The sequence below is a fragment of the Onychostoma macrolepis genome, chromosome 13, assembly GCF_012432095.1.
Source record: "Onychostoma macrolepis isolate SWU-2019 chromosome 13, ASM1243209v1, whole genome shotgun sequence".
Taxonomy (NCBI): Eukaryota; Metazoa; Chordata; class Actinopteri; order Cypriniformes; family Cyprinidae; genus Onychostoma; species Onychostoma macrolepis.
The window spans coordinates 8847601-8856177 of NC_081167.1; positions in this window are offsets into that span (position 1 = coordinate 8847601).

Genomic DNA, 8577 nt, shown 5'->3' on the forward strand with positions numbered 1-8577 from the left:
TCAGAACAGCTTTATTCCTTCTTAAATGTCCTGGTGTACTGGGTTACGGCACTGCCAAGAGAACTGGAGTCAGTCACAAAGAGCTGGAAATCACTGCACTCGGTGCTTCAAAATGCCCCATAATGATGCAATCGTGTCTAGAGCTGGTGGAAAGCCGTTGGTATTTAGTGTTCATGAAACTCTTGATATATTGTCCTGAAATCAAGGTATTGTGTTCTTTATATCGGGTTACACATATTTGCTCATTGGCCTTGGATACGAGTGGTCTTTAAATGGCAATACTGCCATAAATTCCAACTTTGAGAAGCTCACAAGTCACAACCCTCTGTTTGACTTGAGTCTGGGTCACACAGGCACTGATTCAATTCAGAGGTTGCTTTAGTTTGGCTGTAGCTTTGTGGCATTCAGCCACTATCCTGTGGGATGTTGCCCTACTCCAATATAAATGTCAGCTAGCACTGTTCATGTTTGTTAATGCAGTTTGTTCATGTTTGTCATTTGTTGTCCCTATTGTTAAGGATGATCTTTGCCACCCAAAACTCCTGTTTATCATTTACTGACCCTCATTTCATTCCAAACCCACAAAACTTTTGTTCATCTTTAAAAAAAAAAAAAAAAAAAAACATTTCAAAGACACTTGAACGATTTCTGTCCTCCAAATTCCACCAAAACTTCATAAAGTAAAAGTAATCCATATGAACTGAGCAGTTTAACTCAAGTCTTCAAAATATACACAATCACTTTATATGATAAATAGAGTTAATTTAGTTTTGCTAACATAAAAACATTGATTGATACATAAAGCAAATCAAATAAGCCAATAGCACAAAAAGTTACACAAGAACAAACCTCATTGGTTCTTGTGCATCAAGTAAGCATGTTTGAGCTTCTGCTTACCATGTTTCTGTCCCTTTAAGACTAAAACCATTTTGCATAGAAAATAACAATGTGCTAATACTTTACTAGAAGTATTGATGGTTATTTGTTTTGATGCGAGTTATGACATCATGACATCTTTCTTATGAGTTATGACATCATTCAATTTATAGAGCCATCAGCAATTTACTGTATCTGCACTAAGCTGTACTGTATAAATGAATCATTGTTGAGTTTAAGATTTATTTAATAAAGAGAGGCAGCAGCATGTTTCATTCCTAACAAGGATCCACTCAAATGCATGCCTGGCGCCTCAACCCCCCCATTTTTGTTGGTTGATATACTGTACAATTTTGCACTGATGTGACTCAGCAAAACATGAGAAATCTAAAATTAAAAATGCATCAAATGTAAAAATGAGATGCAAGGGAGCTTCAAAAAACATTAAAAGTATCATCAGGGAAAAGCATAATGTCTCGCCTCTGCTCAGTCAAAAAGCAATGAATGATATAAGCAGACAGACAATTGAATCGGGGGAGACAGATACAAAGGCATTCATCGATGCTCATCAAATAAATCTTATGTTTGAATGAGTAAGCAGAGTCAAATAGTCCGCTGTTCCCTCTGGCTTTGTTTTTATTTTAAAGGAATAGTTCACCCAAAAATGAAAATTACTTGGGAAGGCTATACAAGTTGTCGTTGAGCTTGTTTCTTCATCAGAACAGATTTGGAGAAATGTAGCATTACATCACTTGCTCACCAATGGATCCTCTGCAGTGAATGGGTGCCGTCAGAATGAGAGTCCGAACAGCGGATTAAAACATCACAATAATCCATCATTTTTTAAGGTCAAAAGTCTTTGGATCGTAGAGGGGAAGGAAAGGAAGTAAACGTTCAACTGCAGGTCATTCTCAGCCAGAACTAATCTGTCAGACTCTGCAGTTTATGAATAATTCAATTGCCGTGAAAAGTTCCTCATGCTTATTTTTAATATGCCTGCTTTTATATCAACACCTGTGTAAAAGTTAAATGTAGCCAGATCACATGACTTAAAAAAGTCGGACATCATTGTGACCTCTCTCCAAAACCCATGGGCTCATGTGGTTAATGTTACAATGAATAACATCACATAACCTCCAGCATCCTGGGTTTCTCCCAGGCAAACATCTGTTTTTCCTCAGCAATTCAATTAGCTCTAAAATGAATTATAATTAGCTAATTCACAACACTGTAGTAATCATTAGCCTCACATTTCTCATGCGTTTTCTACTACACTTTTTCCTTGCAATTGTTTTCAGTTGTCCTCTGGCTCACTGCAAACTATTTAAAAAAATTTAACATTTCCCATGGTATGTCTGGGAGATAGTAATGAATAGCCTTATTGTGCTCAGTTAAATATATTTTGTCTTACACAGTATACATCACTATATTCTAGTGTAGAATTGGAATTACCTTAAGAAAACCCTCATTAACCAGATTAAGTTGTTTGTGATTTAACAATTGCCCTCTCTCCGGCTCTAATTTACAAAACAAACCAAATATTCCAAGCATGTCAACTTTGTCCTCAGAGTTCATGTATAAAGTGTCAACAGTGGGTTGATTCATGCATTTTTATAACTCTGTCAGTGCAGTCATAGGACAGTAAAGGTCATTGCACACTGAGTCCGAAATTTTTGTGTGCGTTTTTCCGTTTTTTTCTTATTCCTCATTCTTTCCTATCCAAATGCATGCTACGGATGCGAAAACGCAGAAAATCGAACCTGATCCAAAAAATTTTATGACGGACGAACATTTTGGAGGCAGTGTGTAAACGTGATTGACACAACGTGAGGTCGTATTTATTTTTTAACCTGTGAAAAGTTCGGACTCAGTGTGCAATGACCTTGAGGGTACATTTTTGTCAGTGATTAGGCCAGAACATTTTTGTACCCACACATATTTAGGATGGAATTTAGGTGTAGAATTATTAGACTGCCACACTAAAGTCACATGAGGACTAAATTAGATGAGTGAAGTATGACTTAATAGGCCTATGACCCTATAAAGCCTACTGTATGCAAATTTCTAAGGCCTCTAACTAATCAACATGGTTAAAACAAAATCTTCTATGCCTTCTGACTGATACTGTTTTATCAAGTAAAAGGCCTATGCCTATTAGTATATCTTAAAATGTAACACATTAGATTAGGGAACACTATTTACTATTGCTGTTTTATTAGAATGCATATTACAATATATTGGCTGTTTATTAATACTAATAAAGCACATATTTACGTCTTATTCGGAATGACTATATTCTAGATCCCTTAACCCTACCCCATACCTAAACATACGTAACTACTACAACAACTACTTTACTTACTATTGATTAGGAGTTTATTGAGGGGAAACTCTAATAGTGATCTTAAAATCTTAAAAGTGCTACCAAAACGTTCGCCTTCGTGTCGTGGTTCTATGTCTTTTTTACTGTGAAATCTTTAAGGATTTTTATAAATGAAGTGCAAAAATAACTTTTATATTGTTGGCAGTATTTGAAGATGAACACTTATTGTATTGAAACAACTAAGATTTACTTGATTATCGATGTGTCTTTATTTTTATTTTTTTACAAAAATCACATTAAAATGTTAGTATAAATATGACACATCAGGCTTTTGAAGAATGTTTATTTCATCTTTCAATGATCATTGTATTGCACTAAATTAGGTATTTTGCCCTCCAGAGCTTGGACCACAAACTAAGCATTTAAATATAATTTTACTAAAAGATATTATGGGGAAATATAGAGTGACAACTGATATTTATATGCTTTTCTCTGTTATAAAGATCTCATTGATCAAATTTTTATCTTATTTATTGATCATATGAATATCAGCAATTGCAACAAATTGTATATTTTTGCCCAGTCTGGGCTTCTGCATAAATCTGAGGTGTTATCTCCCCAAGTAGCTCTATACTATATGAGCCTTAAAATCCTGAAGTATCAAATATGATTCTCAAACCCCCTGTTTCTAGTAACAGGGTATCAGTTTCATACAGAAACAGCAGCACGTACTGCTGAAAGATACTCATATTACTCATACTTTTTCAAACCTTCCCTTCCAAACACTACTCTTCATTATACAGTATAACGCTCGCTTTTTCCCAATCCAGTAAAATTCACAATCCACATCAGTTCCTGATGTACTTACAAAAAAAAAAAAAAAAAAAAAAATGGCGTTCAGATACTATAATTTACAATATCAAAACATGCCCTGAAATGCGTGGGAAATACTCTGGCATTTCTATCTTCACAGTTCACAATGTAAAAATCTGAAATCGATTATTTAAACCTTAAATTTATGTTCAGTGTCAGATTGAAACAAGTAGTTTGGGGCACATGATGTTTTAAAAAGTGTTTTACAAAATTAATTTGAGATCACATTGAGAAAAGTCAGCATTATTTCTTGGGGAAATAAAACTTCTCAAACTGACTCTTTCTGTCACGCTACAGTGAATTAAGCGCACAAAGAAGAAAATGATCAAGTCAATCTTTAATCCACACAAGGGTAAATCATAGAACAGGCAGGCAGGAGCACACGTAGGGATGTAGTAGACCGGACAACCAAACAGTGAACTGACTACAACCTAAATAGGGTAGCTAACGAGGGACAGACAGGTGAGGATGATTGACAAGACACAGGTGAACTAACTAATCAAAGAGAGATAGAAACTGGGTCAATGAACACATGAGAGATGAAAACACAACAAAAACAGTTCTGGGGTATGACATGACCTCATGCCGCAGAGACAAAGGGAGGGACGGAGGAGGGCTGGCAGGAAGGCAGGCGGACAAAACAGGTGGAAGTTCGGGCGGAGGATGGACTCGCGGGAGGATGACAAATAGAGTCCAGGGAGGAGACGATGGAGGGAGGAAACAGGAGGAGCCAGGGCAGATCAGATGGAGGGAGGAGCCAGGAGGGAACAGGAGGAGCCAGGTGGGACCCAGGTCACAGCCATGATGGCGGCCCATGGTGGAGCCAACGGAGGGAGGAGCCATGGTGGAGGAATGACTGACGGCTCCAGGGGGCCGACCAATAGCGGCGGAGCAGGTGGTGGTGGAGCCTGAGGCAGAGACAGAAAGCCGAAGAGCCAGGGTGACGCTGAGGATCTGGCGGGCCAAGGCGGATCTACTGAGGACCAAGGGGGAGCCGGAGGGAAGGAGGAGCCTGACAGAGCCAGAGGGATTGAGGAACGAGTCACAGCTGGAGAAGTGGAGTCCTGAGGCGGCGGTTGGTCGACGGCTGACCAAGGTGGAGCCAGAGGGATGAGGGAGCCTGGCGGAGCTGGTGGACTGATGGGCCATGGCAGAGAGGAGGGAGCTAGGAGCCATGGTGGAGCCGCTGGGTCAACGGGCCGAGGCGGAGTCTGGGACTCAGAGGCCGGAGGCGGAGACAAGGGATCCTCCAGCCATAACACCGATGAAGACTGGCAGACCCGCGGCGATCCTACCGCACAGATGGTGGGCTGAGGGTGAGCAGAGGGGCTGTCAGGGGACAGCAGCGGCGATGGTGAGGACTGGTGCAGAGGTGGTGGGAGAGGGAGGCTGGGAGGGAGTTCAGGATGATCCGGGGGCTGAGGAATGGTGTGTGTGGAGGCCACTCCCAGCACCTGGAGTGCCAGTGACAGGGGAAAGACCTCCGTGGTCGATATCACACTGTCAGATAGTTCAGGGCAGATAGACAGTTCAGGGCAAGCAGATAATACTGGAGGTAGACAGACATTTCATTACAGACAGACAGTTCAAACACAACCTCTGTGGTCGTGATGGGACAGACAGATGATGATGGCGGGAGAAGACAAGGCATATCTGCATATAAATCCACATTGTCCTCAGAGTCCAGCAATAGCTCACCCTCAGCAGCAGTGCAGTGGGTGGGACTTTCCTCAGCACTCTCACGCTCCACTGTAAAATACACCGTCGTGTGCAATGTCTCGCACCTGGTCGGACGTGACAAGCTCTGGCTCCGGGGCGATCCTCAGCTCTATCGCTCCTTCCTGCGATGGCCCGTAGGTCGCACTGGGCTCTGGCTCTCCAACCGCAGTGGGCTCGGGCTGACGCTCCGCGAGGCAGGGTGATGACTGGCTGTGCTCTGGGTTGAACATAAAAACTCAAACGAAAAACTGGCAAAAATGAAAAACAAAACACAGAAACCCACACAGTGCACTTCTGTCACGCTATGGTGAATTAAGCACACAAAGAAGAAGATGATCAAGTCAAATAATCTTTCATTAATCCACACAAGGGATATTTTGAATGTAAATATTGAAAACTCATTCCTCAAGCAGGATGACCCGGAACTGGAGAATTTGTTACTGTCCTATTGGAGAGGTGTTTTAGACAATACTCAAAAATACAAAAAGCTACCAATCCACTTCCTGGTACAGGCAGCCAAAAAGAATAGCACTACTTATAATCTCAGGATAGACAACATTTAGCCTTGTTTTCATTCATGTTGGATTAAAAATGGCGTCTTCCATTATTAAAAGCATAAAATCAATTGAGCCAAAGCAACAGGTTGCTCCAAGAGCACGATCTCTGTCAATAAAGAAGTGCTGAATTACATTAAAAAGCATCTGCTTATCAGCAGAAACTCTACAACAGTGTTTTCAATTCCTTCAATACTCAAACTTTCCACTCTATGAGCAGAAGGTTAGTTCATAGCACTGAAGATGTGGCAGCAAATGCATGTTAATATATATAAATCACATGGGGGATGAATTACCTTTTGAATGTTGACAGAATTTGTGGTACATAATGGCAGAAGATGGTAGGTCTTTGCAGAAGCTTGGTGGAAGAAGCGTGGGCAAAGATGGTGATAGGGCACATTCTGTTTTTCTCAAGTGCCTAAATTGATTTTGGTGTGGAGTTTCTTGGGCAGCAGCCAGGGGCTAATGCAGTATCATCCTGCCACTCCCTGTCTCAGATGCAGACATATAAAGAGATGGACATCTGCACTGAATATGAAACAGAGATCCTTCTGTTTACAAGGCCCTAAGACATAACAATGAACATCAAGAGTGTATACATACATGCATAGGGAACATACTGTATGTTTATACATAAATACTCAAACTTCACCCCGTTTAATTTGTCATACACAAGATTTTACTGATAAATTAGTAATGTATCACAAATAACCAGCAATGTGAACATGCCTGATTCTTTATCCTTTTGTTGTTGTTGCAGTCATACCTTTACTAAAGAAAGCCAAAACGGTTTTGATTATGAATAATAACATGGATTATTGGGTTATTATTATAAAATAATCCTATTAAATTATTAAATAGTAATTTCATTCATTAAGATTAAGGCAGGATGCTGATAAGTGAATAAATCTGACATACTACACATCCAGACAAGAATTCATGACAAATGTTAATCGACCTAATTTGAATGTGTTACATACAAACTTGCTTTACAAACCTGCCTATATGCCTGCTCCCAAAACACAAACGCACACTTCAAATACGACTGAGCTTTTTCATTGTTATATATCAGTAACATTAAAGGGATAGTTCACCCAAAAATGAAAATCCTGTCATTAATTACTCACCCTCACGTCGTTCCAAACTCGTAAGACCTTCTTTCATCTTTGGAACACAAATTAAGATATTTTTGATAAAATCCAAGAGCTTTCTGACCCTCCATAGACAGCAACGACACGTTCAAGGCCCAGAAAGGTAGTAAGGACATCATTCAAATAGTTCTGCCAACGTAGAACCCGAACCTCGTTTCCAGTCAGAAGTAGACGCACGCTGTACATAAAACAGCCTTCGTGAACATGTCTGAAAATTTCGACAAAGAAGACGACCTCCAATTTTTTGCCCAGCCTTACATTTTTGAACCAGAATATACAGACGATGAACTAAGACAGATGGACGTTTCTTCTGAAATATCATTAACCAAACAAACAAACAAAAAAAGAAACAACAACAACAAAATCTTGTTATTCAATGTACATGGTCAGTATATCTCAGATAGTTTGGTCTCAGAAGCATTTGATGATAAATGTTTGAATTCATAAAGAGATTTCTGTCTTTTGTTTGCGACATAGGTATGTTTGCATGCACTTATTTCCCTCAATCGAAATGAATCCTGTCCGTTTTCTGATCCTGAAACTTCTCTTTATATGAACCTTAAACATAGCAATCTGATTTTCTTATTCATTTACAAGTGTATTACATGCATTATGCATAAAACATCAGTATGTATGTCCCAGTCAGCACAGTCCGAACCAGAGAAAGTCACTGCAATAATGTTACCGGTGCTACTGTGAGTGCAATTATTTTGTCTGCCTTGAAGACAACAAGAAAGCTGACATGTATGTCAGAAGAGCTTTATGGGACATATTTAGTAAATAATCACATCTTCCACTGACCTGTTTGAGACATAAATAAACACGTTTGCATGTTAGATGTAAAATGTACTACATAAACATATGCATCACAGCACTGCACATGTGCACAAAGTGTTTTTGAATCCAATTTCAGTAATAGTTGGATTCAAGAGTTTACATTTTTAATATATTTCTGTTGAACGGTTATTTCAGGTTGATACCGACCCTTCTAATCAGATGTTGTAAATAAAGATTCATGGTGTTTGTTTTCTACTTCTACTTCAAAGTGTAATTTTTAAATCAATGTGTTACTTGCTGCTGC